The 17,936-nt window shown below is 39.7% G+C and overlaps 1 protein-coding gene across 2 annotated transcripts in view; it reads left to right on the top strand.

Annotated features, from left to right (window-relative positions):
- myrip (myosin VIIA and Rab interacting protein) overlaps positions 1-17,936 on the top strand; it is a 185,788-nt gene that overhangs the window by 74,439 nt on the left and 93,413 nt on the right. The window lies entirely within an intron of this gene.

Genomic DNA, 17,936 nt, shown 5'->3' with positions numbered 1-17,936 from the left:
CCTCTTAAAGGAGAAGTAAAGGTGTAACTGTGTAAGAACAACTATCATTTAATCAAAGAACTGCCAATTGAACCACTATGTTTTTTCTGCTCTTAGCACGCTTTGTAATTCATGTTCAAATTGGAGCACTTAGCTTTTGATTGTGGCCGCCATTTTACATTTGCATTCGTCATTTTCCCTTGTGGCTCCTTTCTATTGTACATGAGCCAAGCTTTTTTTCCCTGACTCCTGCGCAACATCAGATTCCAACACAACTGCACAATATGTAAACATTTGAAGCAGCATGCCCTTTAAAATGCCCTTCCTAGTAATGTTGTGATGGCAGATTCTGTTAATGCCTTTAAGAGGGACTTGGATGAGTTCTTGAACAAGCATAGTATCCAAGGCTATTGTGATACTAAAATCTACAGTTAGTATTGATGTTGGTATATATGGTTTATGTATGTGAGTGTATAGATAGGTCAGTATAGGTTTGTGTGTGCTGGGTTTACTTGGAAGGGTTGAACTTGATGGACTCTGGTCTGTTTTCAATCCTATGTAACTATGTATGTGACACAGATACAGGTAGAGCAGTATAGAGACAGACGTGCCCTATTATACAGGGAACCACGAACACAGATGCTTTCAGCAACAACCATTTGGGGCACATTATTGAATTATACATAAAATTATTCTGTATATTCATTAGCCACAATAAAATCCTTTATTAATTATCTACCAATGTAGTTGTGATGTATTTGCAGTATTCCTTGTATACACGCCACATACATCAGTTTGTTAATTAATTTGCTACTTTTTGTCTTTTTTCAACTTGTCCTAATCTAAAAAAAAAATTAGACTGTTTAATTCTTTAAAAAATCTCTTTATATATAATGTTTACAATCTGAAATTGCATAGGAGGCTTTTGGGGAAGATTAATGCAGGTATGGGCTCAGCTATCCAGAAACTCGTTATTCAGATGGGAAGGCCATCTCCTATATACTCAGTTTACATTTTAAAATGAATTTCCTTTTTCTCTTTATTAGTAAGAAGCCTGAACTAAGATATAATTAATACTTATTGGAGGCAAATGAGTTTTTAGTAGACTTTATGTATGGTAATCAAAATTACAAAAAAGACCCCTTACCCGGAAAACCCCATCTCCCAAGCATTCTGGATAACAAGTTCCATACCTGTAATATGTTAAGCGCAGCAGCTCTCACTCAGTATTTATTGCATTTATTAGGAACCATTAAGGCCCAGCTATTCAGTCTGAACAGTTTATTTGTTCAGTGGATTTTCTTTATTCTCATGCATACATTCAGCTACAACTCCTGAGCTTGTGTTCAATTATATTGTACAACGCACGTGTCCCTTCTTACATTGAAACCTGCATACTGTTGGCAATATTTACCCTGCATGAACTTTTCTAGAGACAATTGACTTGTTCTGCCTGTGTATTGTAGCGTGTGCAAGTCAAAAATTATTAGCATTCGGAAATTCATCTTTTGTGAAATGAGTTATGAATATAAAGTAACCAATTTATCCTTGTCAGGGAAGCAAAAGTGCACTTTGCTACAGGTAGAACCAAACATTAAGGGGGAGATTTATCAATGTTCTAGTTCTTGAGTTTGTGCAAAAAAACTTGACAACTCGAATGTAAAAATTTGCCATCAAAAAGCTTGCGAGTTTTTATAGAAGTCAATGGAAGGTTTCTTAGGCAAAGTCAAGCTATATTTTCCAACTTAAAACTCGAAAAATTCAAGGTATTCAAGTTTTTTATTCGAAAATGAGCATTCGATATGCAAGTTTATTCAATTCAGAAAAACAAATTTGAATTTGCGAACTCAAAAATTGAGAAATAAGCCCATAAGACAAGAGTATATGGTTACAACAAGTGTTAAAATCTGGAAATAAATTGGCATGTAAATTTTTGTATTTATGAAAATTAACCCAACAAGTGAATGACCATTCTGCACTGAATTGTCAGCTGATTATATTACAAACCCAAAATGCCTTACATATTGGCCCAGATTAGCTGTTGACACTTTCTTTGGACAACCATATGGAAGAAATCTACCAGTAAATTCCTTTGACTAGCACTTAGCAGTTTTAGCCCCCCGAGAGAGCAATACTGAGCAGTTATGTCACAAAATAGGTGCAGTGATTTTTGTAATGATGTGCAATAAATATAATTGTAAATATACATGGAAGTGGTGCTGATATTGCTCTTTGCACACTGCACCTGTCATAAGTGACCCCTATAATTGCAATATTGCATCATAGCAAATGCAAAAAATAATTAAAAATCTTTGAAAAGCTAATCTGGGCCAATATGTAAGGCATTTTGGGTTCTAAACACTGTTACACTGCATGGGACTTGTACGCTGGATGTAATATTGTTTACTTAAAATAATAAAGAACCACTCGGAGACCAGAGCTGGGTGGAATATAATGGCCGCAGCTTATTTATTAAATCTCACCAAAATAAACACAAAATGAACCAAGCACGCCAGAATAATAACTCTTCCAGCTGCCTTATTTTAAATCTTTTGCCTCCGCCTTAATGCCAGGCCAGGAGCATATCAAATTTGTTTCAACTCTCCCATTAATTTTAGACCAACATAAACACCTCCACGCCAAAGCATCGCCCTAGCGATTTGCTTTGGCACCCTTCCATTTTAATATGGCTAACTCAATTGCATTCTGTAACCCCAAATTGAAAATATCTAAACCTATGTCAGATAAATGAACACCGTCATTTAGGTAAAGGCCATTACCACCCCGCTCCAGGTCTGTGTGTCTATATGTGAGTAGTTTTAACTTTGCAGTAAATTTAGAAACAGCATTATTAATTTTCTTACGACACTTTTCTAAAGGTTTTGTGGTGGGAGACTGTAGCCAAACAATCCGTGCCACAATCTCAGACCATAGAAAAACAACCCCAGGAAAAAAGAAATGCATTTGTGCTAAGTCCCGCCTTATATAACGAATAAGTTCAATAGATTTCTCCTTACCAATATCATTACCCCCTAAGTGGAGAATTACAACGTCAGGTGTACCCCATTTAGAAATCATTTGAGATAACAAAGGGAACCAGTCATGCCAACTGGCCCCCCCTTTACCTAACCAATTTATTCTAACCTCCTTCTCCTTGAAGTTAAGATTAGCTCCATAAGAACGATGTACTGCTCTTCTCTGTGCCCTGTGTATGTAGGAATGTCCTATTATGAAGACTGACACCATATTCGATTCTGAAAAAGAAATTAACAATTATCCACTAACTCTGGACGTATGTAGAGTTTGAACCTATCAGATTTCCATCTACCCAACTTCTTAATCACCTCTTCATTGGAACCATATAAAGACAATTGTGTAGCAGCACCAATTCTAAAGGAGTGAGTGCCATAGCACTCCTGATCCAAGCCAATTTTGGCAATAGTATTCCTTAGCACTTTAGAAAATTGAAATTTAGATACAAATTCCCCATTTTGGTGCATGAAGAGTGGACCAGGCTTTGGGCCTCTAATATTGGCAAACTCCACATATGCCTTCACTGGGCAAGCTTGGTGGGAAAAACAACCTAACCATATCAGTTCCCCTTTTCCTTCTATATCAGTTTTTGACTGTTTTATCTTAATTTGCAATTTATTTGCGATAACAGCAGTGTCAGCTAGATTCAAACCCCCTGGCCTATTTTTACTAGGAGATACTATTTCACCAACTCTCAAAGCACCAAAGAATGCAACAATGTATAACAATTTAAACAGGACATACTCGTAAACTGAAAGACATATTTGTTTCAATTCCTTCAGTATCAATAGTAACAAATTCAAAGTAATAGGTTTTCGCTTGTCACATAGGGGTTTTCCTTTTTGATAGCCTTTAAGAAGTTGTTTTACAATCATCTTTTTTGTAAGATCTGGCCTATCAAAAAGCTTGAAAAAGAAAGAAATTCCAGCCATGTGTTTTTTAATGGTATTAGGAGATTTTTCCTGCTGTTGTAACTGCAATATGAACTTAATCAAATTGTCTAAATCAGAGTTATTAGTGTTTTGCTTTAACTGCTGATTCCACAAGCTCCAACTGCTTACATATGCTGACCAAGAATTAACTGCTATGGAATTAGCAATTACAACTCCTAATCTGCTCAGATCAAGCCCCAGAGATGAGTTGGGCAGCCAATCCCAGTCTCCTCTGCATGAGGTACCAAACGTTTGAAGATATCTAGCTGAAAACGTGAGAGAGAATCAGCCACTTTGTTTTTACAACCTGGAATATGTTTTGCTTTGAGCCAAATGTTTAATTCTAAAGTTCTGAGTACTATTTGCCTGAGTATTGCAATGACTGGTGGAGATTTTGCAGATAACTTATTGATCACTTCCACCACGCCCATATTATCACAATGTAGCAGGATTCTCTTATTGGCCAATTGTTGGCCCCAAATATATAAAGCTACAAGCACGGGGAAAATCTCCAGAAGAACCATGTTTTTAGTAAACCCAACTTGTAACCAGGATGATGGCCAAGGCTCAGCACACCACTGACCGTTAAAGAAAACACCAAACCCTGTGGATGCCGCAGCATCCGTAAAGAGGTTAATGGCAGAATTATCCATAAATTCCTCTTGCCAACAGGACCTACCATTAAAAGTTTCTAGAAATGCCTGCCATATTAATAAATCCTCTTTTACTGGCGTTGGTACCCGTATATGCCAGTTTGGGTTTTGTATGCCTGCCGTTAAGGCTGTCAACCTCTTATTAAAAATTCTGCCCATTGGGATAATCTTTGTAGCAAAATTTAAGTGACCAATTAATGACTGCAGGTGTTTGAGCTTTAACTTTTTAACTTTTAAAGTTGATGCCACTAAACTACGTAATTTAATCAATTTATCTTCTGGCAGGCGAAACTGCATACGATTTGTGTCTATTTCTATACCTAAAAATTGAATAACCTGGGTTGGATAAATAGTCTTATCTTGAGCTAAAGGGATACCAAATTCATTGGCTAAATTAATGAAAGTATTTAACAGCACTTGGCATGTTGTAGTGCGAGATGGGCCGACAAACAAGAAATCGTCTAAGTAATGAGTAATGTAATCAGATTTTGTTATAAATGATACTGACCATTGTAGAAAAGTGGCGAATGCCTCAAAATAGAAGCATGATAGAGAACAGCCCATGGGTAAACATTTATCAAAATAAAACCGCTCCAAAAAATGAAAACCAAGAAGGTGATAACACTCTGGATTTATAGGTAATAGCCTGAAAGCTGCCTCAATATCAGTCTTGGCCAGCCATGCTCCACAGCCACATTCCCTAATAATCTGGATCGCTTTGTCAAATGATGCATATGACACAGTGCACAATTCGGGGTCTATGCCATCATTTATGGATAAACCTTGTGGGTATGACAAATGCTGTATTAAACGAAACGATCCCGGCACTTTTTTAGGAACTAAACCCAGTGGGGAGACCCTAAAATTTAAAAATGGTGGTTCCATGAAAGGTCCCTCCACTCTATTTAGGTCAATTTCTTTTTGAATTTTAGCTTGCACTACGTCTGGCCTCTCATTTGCCGATTTTAAATTATTAAATATAACTGGTGAAAACTTATCATCATCTGAAGGGATCCAAAAACCATTAGAAAACCCTTCAAATAGCAGCTGCGCTCTCTGTTGGTTTGGGTATAATCTTAGGAAAGGCAGCATTTTTCCCACCTTCACTGGAGTTGTCATTTTTTGCGGCCTGCTCTTTTGCTTTTCCTGTATTGGAGAGAAATCTTTTAATACAACGAAAAGCAGGATGCTGTCCCGTGCAAACTGCACACTCATGTTTGAATCTGCAATTATTTTGGAACTTACAAACACTTTCATTATATGCCCAGCAGCAATTGTATTTTTGCTGACCAGTTGGCGTTTTATGACCTACCGAGGGGGTTTGAGGCCTGGGAACTAACATGCCCATCCATAAATCAATATCTTTTACACCCCATTTTAATGTTCTATGGATAGACATTTTTTGACGAAATTTATCGTCGTAAATAAACCAAGCTACCCCGCCGTAGCTTTTGTAAGCCTCCAGTATTGTGTCAACATGCTTAAATAACCCAGGAGCTAAACCAGGATGCTTCTCTGTCAAAATGTTCGCATAAATACAGAAAGCCTGAAGCCAGTTAGAAAATGTTCTGGCCACAGGCCTTCTGCGATCTTCCTCATTATCTCCTTTCTTCTCAGTTTTTAAAAACTCCTTAGAAGATGGAAGTAATGACAGAAGATCAACATAATCACCTTTTACTATCTTATCCCTAACTGTGCTAGACAGATGCAGACCTAACGGAGTAACCTCACATATAAAAGCATCCTTAAAGCTTAACTCTGATACCCCTGCGCTTGACCTACTTGCCGTTGCGCCAGGAGTGCTATTAGACAGGTAAGCTAGTAAGCAGGATTTGAAACCAGGCAGTAAGCTGTCTAACTTACCCAAGTCCTGAAGGATAGCTGAATCAGATGGGTGGCTTGAGGGTGTTGCCTGGGATGCTCCGTCTTGAGGCAGTTGGGTAGGACCGGAGGGAGGGCAGCTGCTTGTGCTGGGTGCTGGTTGGACGGTGCTGCTGCTTCCTGGCAGCAGGGATGCTGCTTCCCAGATACTAGCTCCTGCTGCTGGTGTGTAGGTAGCCAGATGCTGGTAAACCCCGGAGCTGCCGGCAGGTGTGGAGTTGAGTTGCGCGACCCCAGCGCTGAGAGGGTTAAAAACCTGGGGGTCCGCAATGTGAAGCCCGTGCTGCTGCTGTTCTGCCGAGCTGCTGGTGGGCGGAGCGATCGGCGGTGACATGGAGGGCCAGGGCGGGCTGTGGGCGGGGCTAGCTGCTGCTGTGCCGGCTGGCTGCTTGTTGGGACCCGGCGTCTTCGTAAAGGCCCGCCTCTTCACGTTGCTCCTGACTGGACGTGCCCCTGCTGTGCGCGCCCCTGCCGTGCGCGCCCCTGCCGTGCGCGTCTCTGCTGTGCACGCTCTCGTCACCGGCTTCCGCTTCCTTCCTGCTCCTGTGCTGCGAGCAGGCACAGATGATGCTGCAACCGATGGCTGTAGGTCTGGCGCAGCTGAATCCGCCGATTCCTCCGCTTCTTCGGATGGGCAGGCCTCCATCTCCCCGACTTCCAGGTTCTTTTGTTGATTGAAGGCTTTCCAGATAGCATCTCGGCCCGTATCACTGCTTATCCAGCGGAGTAGCTCTTCAGACGAAAGCTCCTTAGCAGAAGCAGCGGAGACCAGCTGGGACATCATGGTGGGAACGTCTTAAGACCGCTCCTGATGGAAGGTGAGCCTGTGCCCAAGAGCTTGCCCTTTTATACCCCCCGTACCCTGTACATGTGACTCCTTGTAGCCAATATTCTGTCAGCCCCTAAACTTGCCATGACCCCTTGCCCAGCTGCTGCTTAATTTTCATCAGGAACCCCATTACCCACCAGGTGCGTTATCATTAACCCTGCCACTGCTGCTCCCCCCAGCTACAGTCCCATGCTACCTACAGCCCTAGATTAGGCCCTCCGTCTACATTACTTAACCACACTTTACTGCTGGACTGTATTCTAAGAATTGTTAAACATATTTCAAGGGTAAGTTATGCTGGGAACTGTAGTCCAGTAGCATCAGGGTTATATGTTTAACTCTTTTACTGCCAAGCACGTATGGCATACGTGCTGGCAGTAAAAGGGCTTAAACGCCAACGACGTGTCTCATACGTCGTTGGCGTTTAAGCGCTGCCCTCTGCAGCGGCGGCATGTGCCGCCGCTGCAGAGGGCTTCTAACAATGACAGCCCCCCTGGGCAATGTGCCAGGGGGGCTGTCATCAGGGTCCTGCGAACCGATCGCTCGCAGGACCCTCCAGGAAGCAGCAGATGCGATCGCATCGCATCTGCTGCTTCCTGCTTCCTCCCTCTCCCCCAGCACCGGCCCAAATGACGAAGGAGGCGATCGGTCTTCAGGAACAGGTAAGGACTTTTTTTTTTTATTGCATTTACACACTTTTACACACTTATACACACATTTACATACATTTATACACACTTACATACATTTACACACACTTACAGCACACATTTTAGCATTTTTTTATTTTTTTATTTTTTTATTTTTTTTTTCATTTTTCACACTTTTATACACTTATTTACACTCATATACACACTTACACACTATCACACAACTTTTACACATGTACACACATGTATACACAAACACTTTGGTTTTTTTTTGTTTTGCTTTTTTTTTTTTTTTTTTTCATATTACCACTTTGTTTTTATTTTCTTTTACCTAAAAACTGTTTATTTTGACAGCGTAACTATTGGATCAGATATTCTGGCCACTAATTACACTGTCATGTAACTTATTTTGTTGTTTCACTGATTTGCACAATTTTTGTGGTTTTATCACATTTTATCCCTATATAAGTGTTCCTGATCTGTTTTTAGCGTAGCTTTGCCAGGTGTAACTTTGGTGTACAAAAATAACTTTACCTATTTTGAATTCATCAGAATGTGTACTTTCCAAAAATATATGGTTTTCTGGGGGTCACTGTATAGTTAGGGGGGGGTTACTGCACATAATACACTGACGGGGCTCTGTGTGCAAAAGCTGAGCTGGCAGGCGAGAAATCCTTATGCGCTATTTTCATTTAGGGTTCAGTACATACCGCAGACTTTGGTATATCTATGCATATTGGGCATCAAACTGTTCAGTAGGCCTCTGGTGTTCCTATTTGGGGTGACTTGCCTTTGTACGCAAGAAATTGTGTGAGATAAATGCGGCAAATTGCAACATTTTTAGGCGATTTTCTGAAATCTCATAAAAACCGATAACTTTAGGAAAGCTTTGCGGCTTGGTACTTTGGTGTAGAAAGGACTCTTTACCCTTGTTGGATTTGTCAGAATGTGTACTTTCCAAAAATATATGGTTTTGTGGGGGTCTCTGTATAGTTAGGGGGGGGTTACTGCACATAATACACTGACAGGGGGCTCTGTGTGCAAAAGCTGAGCTGGCAGGCGAGAAATCCTTATGCGCTATTTTCATTTAGGGTTCAGTACATACTGCAGACTTTGGTATATCTATGCATATTGGGCATCAAACTGTTCAGTAGGCCTCTGGTGTTCCTATTTGGGGTGACTTGCCTTTGTACGCAAGAAATTGTGTGAGATAAATACGACAAATTGCAACATTTTTAGGCAATTTTCTGAAATGTCATAAAAACCAATAACTTTAGGAAAGCTCTGCAGATTGGTACTTTGGTGTAGAAAGGACTCTTTACCCTTGTTGGATTTGTCAGAATGTGTACTTTCCAAAAATATATGGTTTTGTGGGGGATCTGTATAGTTAGGGGAAGTTTTGGCACATAATACACTGACAGGGGGCTCTGTGTGCAAAAGCTGAGCTGGCAGGCGAGAAATCCTTATGCGCTATTTTCATTTAGGGTTCAGTACATACCGCAGACTTTGGTATATCTATGCATATTGGGCATCAAACTGTTCAGTAGGCCTCTGGTGTTCCTATTGGGGGTGATTTGCCTTTGTACGCAAGAAATTGTGTGAGATAAATGTGACAAATTGCAACATTTTTAGGCAATTTTCTGAAATGTCATAAAAACCAATAACTTTAGGAAAGCTCTGCAGATTGGTACTTTGGTGTAGAAAGGACTCTTTACCCTTGTTGGATTTGTCAGAATGTGTACTTTCCAAAAATATATGGTTTTGTGGGGGATCTGTATAGTTAGGGGAAGTTTTGGCACATAATACACTGACAGGGGGCTCTGTGTGCAAAAGCTGAGCTGGCAGGCGAGAAATCCTTATGCGCTATTTTCATTTAGGGTTCAGTACATACCGCAGACTTTGGTATATCTATGCATATTGGGCATCAAACTGTTCAGTAGGCCTCTGGTGTTCCTATTTGGGGTGACTTGCCTTTGTACGCAAGAAATTGTGTGAGATAAATGCGGCAAATTGCAACATTTTTAGGCGATTTTCTGAAATGTCATAAAAACCGATAACTTTAGGAAAGCTTTGCGGCTTGGTACTTTGGTGTAGAAAGGACTCTTTACCTTTGTTGGATTTGTCAGAATGTGTACTTTCCAAAAATATATGGTTTTGTGGGGGTCTCTGTATAGTTAGGGGAAGTTTTGGCACATAATACACTGACAGGGGGCTCTGTGTGCAAAAGCTGAGCTGGCAGGAGAGAAATCCTTATGCGCTATTTTCATTTAGGGTTCAGTACATACTGCAGACTTTGGTATATCTATGCATATTGGGCATCAAACTGTTCAGTAGGCCTCTGGTGTTCCTATTTGGGGTGACTTGCCTTTGTACGCAAGAAATTGTGTGAGATAAATGCGACAAATTGCAACATTTTTAGGCGATTTTCTGAAATGTCATAAAAACCAATAACTTTAGGAAAGCTCTGCAGATTGGTACTTTGGTGTAGAAAGGACTCTTTACCCTTGTTGGATTTGTCAGAATGTGTACTTTCCAAAAATATATGGTTTTGTGGGGGTCACTGTATGGTTAGGGGAAGTTTTGGCACATAATACACTGACAGGGGGCTCTGTGTGCAAAAGCTGAGCTGGCAGGCGAGAAATCCTTATGCGCTATTTTCATTTTGGGTTCAGTACATACCGCAGACTTTGGTATATCTATGCATATTGGGCATCAAACTGTTCAGTAGACCTCCGGTGTTCCTTTTTGGGGTGATTTGTCTTTATCTGATCTTTATCAAGAAATTGTGAGAGATAAATGCGGCAAATTGCAACATTTTTATGCGATTTTCGAAAATGTCATATAAATCTGCAAACTTAGGAAAGCTTTACAGCTTGGTACTTTGTAGCAATAAGAAATATTTACCCATTATAGATTCGGGGGGATGTGTATTTTCCAAAAATATATGGCTTTCTGGGGTGAATGTACTTTTTTTGTAGCATTATCCCACATAAAGGATGTAAATGTGTTGATTTTGCAGGAGCTGAAATGATAGATCATATGGGGGTATGTTCCCATTGGGGCCCCTACATGCCACATACTTAGGTAAACCTATACATATTGGGCATCAAACTGTTCAGTGGACCCCTGGCGTTCAAATTTAGGGTGTTTTATCTTGGTACCTAACACTATGTGGGAGATAAGATGCTGCAAAGTGGAAGCTTTGAGGGGATTTTTGGAAATGTCATCAAAATTGCTAACTTTAGAAAAGCTGTGCGGCTTGGTACTTTGGAGTAGAAAGACATGGGTACCCATTTTAGATTCGGGGGAATGTGTACTTTCCAAAAATATATGACTTTCTGGGGTGAGCGTACTTTTTTGTAGCTTTATCCCACATATAATGATGTAAATGTGTTGATTTTGCATGAGCTGAAATGACAGAAATGACAGTATATATGGGGGTATGTTCACATTGGGGCCCCTACATGCCACATACTTAGGTAAACCTATACATATTGGGCATCAAACTGTTCAGTGGACCCCTGGCGTTCAAATTCAGGGTGTTTTATCTTGGTACCTAATGCTATGTGGGAGATAAGATGCTTCAAAATGGAAGCTTTGAGGGGATTTTTGGAAATGTCATCAAAATTGCTAACTTTAGAAAAGCTGTGCGGCTTGGTACTTTGGAGTAGAAAGACATGGGTACCCATTTTAGATTCGGGGGAATGTGTACTTTCCAAAAATATATGACTTTCTGGGGTGAGCGTACTTTTTTGTAGCTTTATCCCACATATAATGATGTAAATGTGTTGATTTTGCAGGAGCTGAAATGACAGAAATGACAGTATATATGGGGGTATGTTCACATTGGGGCCCCTACATGCCACATACTTAGGTAAACCTATACATATTGGGCATCAAACTGTTCAGTGGACCCCTGGCGTTCAAATTCAGGGTGTTTTATCTTGGTACCTAATGCTATGTGGGAGATAAGATGCTTCAAAATGGAAGCTTTGAGGGGATTTTTGGAAATGTCATCAAAATTGCTAACTTTAGAAAAGCTGTGCGGCTTGGTACTTTGGAGTAGAAAGACATGGGTACCCATTTTAGATTCGGGGGAATGTGTACTTTCCAAAAATATATGGCTTTCTGGGGTGAGCGTACTTTTTTGTAGCTTTATCTCACATATAATGATGTAAATGTGTTGATTTTGCAGGAGCTGAAATGACAGAAATGACAGTATATATGGGGGTATGTTCACATTCGGGCCCCTACATGCCACATACTTGGGTAAACCTATACATATTGGGCATCAAACTGTTCAGTGGACCCCTGGTGTTCAAATTCAGGGTGTTTTATCTTGGTACCTAATGCTATGTGGGAGATAAGATGCTTCAAAGTGGAAGCTTTGAGGGGATTTTTGGAAATGTCATCAAAATTGCTAACTTTAGAAAAGCTGTGCGGCTTGGTACTTTGGAGTAGAAAGACATGGGTACCCATTTTAGATTCGGGGGAATGTGTACTTTCCAAAAATATATGACTTTCTGGGGTGAGCGTACTTTTTTGTAGCTTTATCCCACATATAATAATGTAAATGTGTTGATTTTGCAGGAGCTGAAATGACAGAAATGACAGTTCATATGGGGGTATGTTCACATTGGGGCCCCTACATGCCACATACTTAGGTAAACCTATACATATTGGGCATCAAACTGTTTAGTGGACCCCTGGCGTTCAAATTCAGGGTGTTTTATCTTGGTACCTAATGCTATGTGGGAGATAAGATGCTTCAAAGTGGAAGCTTTGAGGGGATTTTTGGAAATGTCATCAAAATTGCTAACTTTAGAAAAGCTGTGCGGCTTGGTACTTTGGAGTAGAAAGACATAGGTACCCATTTTAGATTCGGGGGAATGTGTACTTTCCAAAAATATATGACTTTCTGGGGTGAGCATACTTTTTACTAGCTTTATCCCACATATAATGATGTAAATGTGTTGATTTTGCAGAAGCTGAAATGACAGAAATGACAGTATATATGGGGGTATGTTCACATTCGGGCCCCTACATGCCACATACTTGGGTAAACCTATACATATTGGGCATCAAACTGTTCAGTGGACCCCTGGTGTTCAAATTCAGGGTGTTTTATCTTGGTACCTAATGCTATGTGGGAGATAAGATGCTTCAAATTGGAAGCTTTGAGGGGATTTTTGGAAATGTCATCAAAATTGCTAACTTTAGAAAAGCTGTGCGGCTTGGTACTTTGGAGTAGAAAGACATGGGTACCCATTTTAGATTCGGGGGAATGTGTACTTTCCAAAAATATATGACTTTCTGGGGTGAGCGTACTTTTTTGTAGCTTTATCCCACATATAATAATGTAAATGTGTTGATTTTGCAGGAGCTGAAATGACAGAAATGACAGTTCATATGGGGGTATGTTCACATTGGGGCCCCTACATGCCACATACTTAGGTAAACCTATACATATTGGGCATCAAACTGTTCAGTGGACCCCTGGCGTTCAAATTCAGGGTGTTTTATCTTGGTACCTAATGCTATGTGGGAGATAAGATGCTTCAAAGTGGAAGCTTTGAGGGGATTTTTGGAAATGTCATCAAAATTGCTAACTTTAGAAAAGCTGTGCGGCTTGGTACTTTGGAGTAGAAAGACATGGGTACCCATTTTAGATTCGGGGGAATGTGTACTTTCCAAAAATATATGACTTTCTGGGGTGAGCGTACTTTTTACTAGCTTCATCCCACATATAATGATGTAAATGTGTTGATTTTGCAGAAGCTGAAATGACAGAAATGACAGTTCATATGGGGTATGTTCACATTGGGGCCCCTACATGCCACATACTTAGGTAAACCTATACATATTGGGCATCAAACTGTTCAGTGGACCCCAGGCATTCATATTTAGGGTGTTTTATTTGGTTACTTTATGACCTGTAGGAGATAAGATACTATAGACTAGAAGCTTTGAAGCGATTTTTAAAAAAAATCACAAATTTTGATAAAAACCAATAACTTTAGGAAAGCATTGCGACTTGATAGTTTGGAGTAGACAGACAGTTGTGCCTATTCTGTATTCCCCAGAATCTGTTCTTTCCAAAAATGTACAATTTTTTGGGATAAACCTTCTGTTAGTGGAATTTTGGCCTTGAAATCCAAAGTATGCAGTTTTTTTGGAGCAGTGCTTTGGGAATTTGGTAGTGTACTGCTGGGAGTTTTTGACCTATACAAGTGAGAAATCTCCATAAAACTATATATATTTGGTATTGGCACGTTCAGGAGACATGGGACTTTCCAAATCAGTTGTATATTCGTGCATAAAATAATTTTTGTTTCTAGTATGTGTGATTATATTATGGAAAATTTGATTTTTTTTGCATTTTTAGACATTTAGAAGCCTATATCTTGTTACAGAATTGGAATTACACAAAAATTCTACCATATTTTGAAAGCTTAGGTTGTTCTGAAAAAAACGATATATTGTTTTCCTTGGTAAACTAAAAGTCCCCCCGAGGAAAGGCCCCTAAAGTGAAACAGTGCAAAATGTTCAAAAACTGTCTGGCAATACAAGTTCCGCTTTGACCAAAATGGCTGGCAGTAAAAGGGTTAATGCAATATTGCAGAATAAAACTGGCCTCTCACTGAAATCCTCCGAAGAGTCTGGATTCATGCTCTCTGTTCCTGCAACTGGAGCTGGGAGATTTCAACAAAGTATTTATATATCTGATGTCTGATTACAGTATAATATTTTAAAGCCAAAATAACTGTTTGTATGTAAGATAACAGCAAGATGGCTGATATGAGAAGTCATCTACAGAAAGCTCAAAGAACAGGTGCTGCCATTGGGTTTTTCTTTCTTGCTCCATGCCCTTCTGTCAGTGCCTCTGGGTGCCCCAGAACAGAGCAAAATGGCATGCCTTTTTCCCTCATAACCATTTCTACATTCCTTCAGGTGTAAAGAGTAAAACAGTTAAAGATTAGTGCATAAACTACAGCATGATCAAAGTATATGTGACAGCAGAACCATACCTAGATGGCATAAACCTAGGGGCAGATTTGGTGAGTTCTAACGTCTCACGCACTGATAAATACACTTCTAAAAATCCCATAGGAATGAATAGAACATGAGTGAGTTTTATGTATTACGCTCTAAACTCCATGTTTATTTGATTTGTTGCGGTTTTGTCGCATAATAAATTGCGAAAAAAATCACATTTTTTTCTGTGACAAAATTGTATTTTGGAGCCAAAAAAGCCCAAATCGAAACATAAAAACTAACTTTATTAATTGGTGAGTTCTAACTTTTACCCATTGATACAAAAGCTTCTAAAATAACTATAGGAATAGGTGCAGCTTTCAACCAACAATGCATTAACTTTTAAAATTCTCTGGTGTTAAATACTCAGTAACCTCTAGAACTGTGTTCTAAACCATTTTGTGCCTCAGATACAGTAGTTATCATAACTACTGGGACTCGCCTACCTAAAAAATAACTGCCTGTATTATAACTTGGTTATAACTTGGTTACAAGTGACTGCAGGCACGGCTGTGATATTTATTTGACACAACACGACTGCAAAACTACAGATAATACATGTAATGCATACTGCTGGCACAGAAAGTCTATGAAGAAGTAGCAGTAGCTGCTGCAATGTATGTGGAGCAGCTAAGCTTTGTTCTGGAAAGATTCCAAACTCCAGCTATTATTATTTCAGGCTGCTGCAGCTATGTCTGCTGTAAAAACACAAGTAATTTCTGTAGCTTCCCCTAAGTATTTTCTCTACTTGCCCTTTATTTATCTACTAGCTACCTCCTGTGTACAGTCAATTTCACTCTCCAATCATTCTTAGTGACCTTTGCTAGAGGTGAATGTCAGTATTTATCTTTATATTTTATGAAAGCTCTTTGGTTTTAGTTTACAGTGTACAAAAGTACATGTCCATACATCAGTAACAGTAAAGTATTAATGATAATGCTGCAGTATTTGAATCTCATTAAATATATTGCCATGAATAAGTATTTACAGAGCTTTGTATTTTGCAGGAGCTGTGTTTGTAAGTTGCTCATATCAGTAACAGGGACTGCAGAGAGGCATAGGGTTTAATAAAACCTGAGATTAATGGCAGATACCTTATTAAACTCATTGTGATACATTAAAACTTACAAATTACTTACAACTCAATGCTACTCAATACTTATGCCTTGCACTAAAATGCCAGTATGCTTTGCTGCATAAGGTGCAATGTACAGGTTGCACAGATGCAAGGGAGCCCTGGAATTTTAGCAACCAAATTTACGCCAGAAAAGCAGTGCATGTTTTTTTTGAGGCAACAGCAATTATGCAGCAAATCTGCAATACTGCATTGTGGGCAGTGCTTGAATTGGGTTGAGAAAAGTGGAGGGATTCTATGTGCCAAATTAAAGCCCCACCCATAACCACAAGCCCCACCCACCGGTTTTGTCTACTGTAAAGCAATGTTATTTTGCTATTTCCATCTACTGAACAGTTTGTAGATGTAGAGACCCTAAAATAAAAATAGATCATATGAATTTTCTGGGCTGGCAGTTTCTGCAAACAAAGCCCCCTGCCTACATATTGGGGCACATTTACTTACTCACGAACGGGCCGAATGCGTCCGATTGCGTTTTTTTCGCAATGATCGGTATTTGGCGATTTTTCGGAAAATTGTCGCGACTTTTTCGTTGCCATTCCGAATGTTGCGCAAAATCTGGCGATTTTTTTCGTTGCGTTACTACTTGCGCGAAAAGTCGCGATTTTTTCGTAGCCTTCGCGCCGAGTACGAAAGATTCGGATTCATTCAAGCTTCAGTATGGTGACTTTTCTTGGGCCAGGTTGGAGCTGCAGGGTGCCATTGAGTCCTATGGGAGGCTTCCAAAATCATGCTAAGTCTGAAAGTTTCGCCCGCCGCTTACGAGCGCTCAATACGAAAAAGTCGCGACAAGATACGAGCGCATCATAATGGCTACGAAAAACTCGCATTTTTTCGCGCAAATCGTATTGGTAACGAAAAAGTCGCGACAATTTCTGAAAAGTCGTAAAGGCGCCGAAAAAATCGAAAAAAATACGAAAAAGCCGCAAAATGTTTGTTTTCCAATCGGAATTTTTACAATTCGGATTCGTGGGTTAGTAAATGTGCCCCATTGTGGGTTGTAACACAGCATCACCTTAGCATATTTTATATTACCCCAAATTGTTAAATATATATCATTCTCTCGCCATTTCTCAGTCTGCTTTCCAATCCGTCTTTTTCTTGTGTTCTCTACATTTATTTTCTTTCTTTTTGTTTCCACTATTTTCTTTGCCTTCTGTTCTCTTGTTCTCCATATGCCACTGAGATGCCTTCACCTTCCTCATATGTATTATGCTTCTCCATCAATTGATTTCAATTGATACGTTTATCAATATTTTCTACCCCTTTACCTCCTATATGTTTTTTCCCTGCTCTTTTTAACCTTTCAGTTTTATATTTTCATATATAGGCAGAAAACATAAGTCCATGAAACAGGAAAAGGTCTGGGCAGGCAGCAAACAAAGTCCAAATAACAGGCCAAAGGTCAGGAAGGGCAGAAAATGTGTGGAGTCAAAACTGGGAAGTCAGATCAGAGGGTACAAGGGCAGGAACAGGACTTAGAAGAAGGGGAATTGCATAATAATTTTATGTATGAGGCTAACTGGGCATTACATTAGACTGTGTTGCAGGGGTTTAGTTCTTGCAATGTATGATGAGAACTGACCATTTAGGTATGTATACTTTTAGGTATATATCAAGCAATTATTGGGCCAAAAATTGTTCCAACTAAAAGAGATATTTTAATGCCTCTCTGCTCTTTAATATAATAATCTAAAGCCATTACACTTTTGTTTACAGCAGTATATTCATTTTAATACCAGTGTTTCTCTTGAAGTTGAAATGATGTGCTCCACTGATATTTTTCAATTACTGTAAATGAATCCTCTA

Source organism: Xenopus tropicalis, chromosome 6 (genome assembly GCF_000004195.4).
Source record: "Xenopus tropicalis strain Nigerian chromosome 6, UCB_Xtro_10.0, whole genome shotgun sequence".
NCBI classification, from domain to species: Eukaryota; Metazoa; Chordata; class Amphibia; order Anura; family Pipidae; genus Xenopus; species Xenopus tropicalis.
This window is presented reverse-complemented; position numbering and strand designations above follow the sequence as displayed.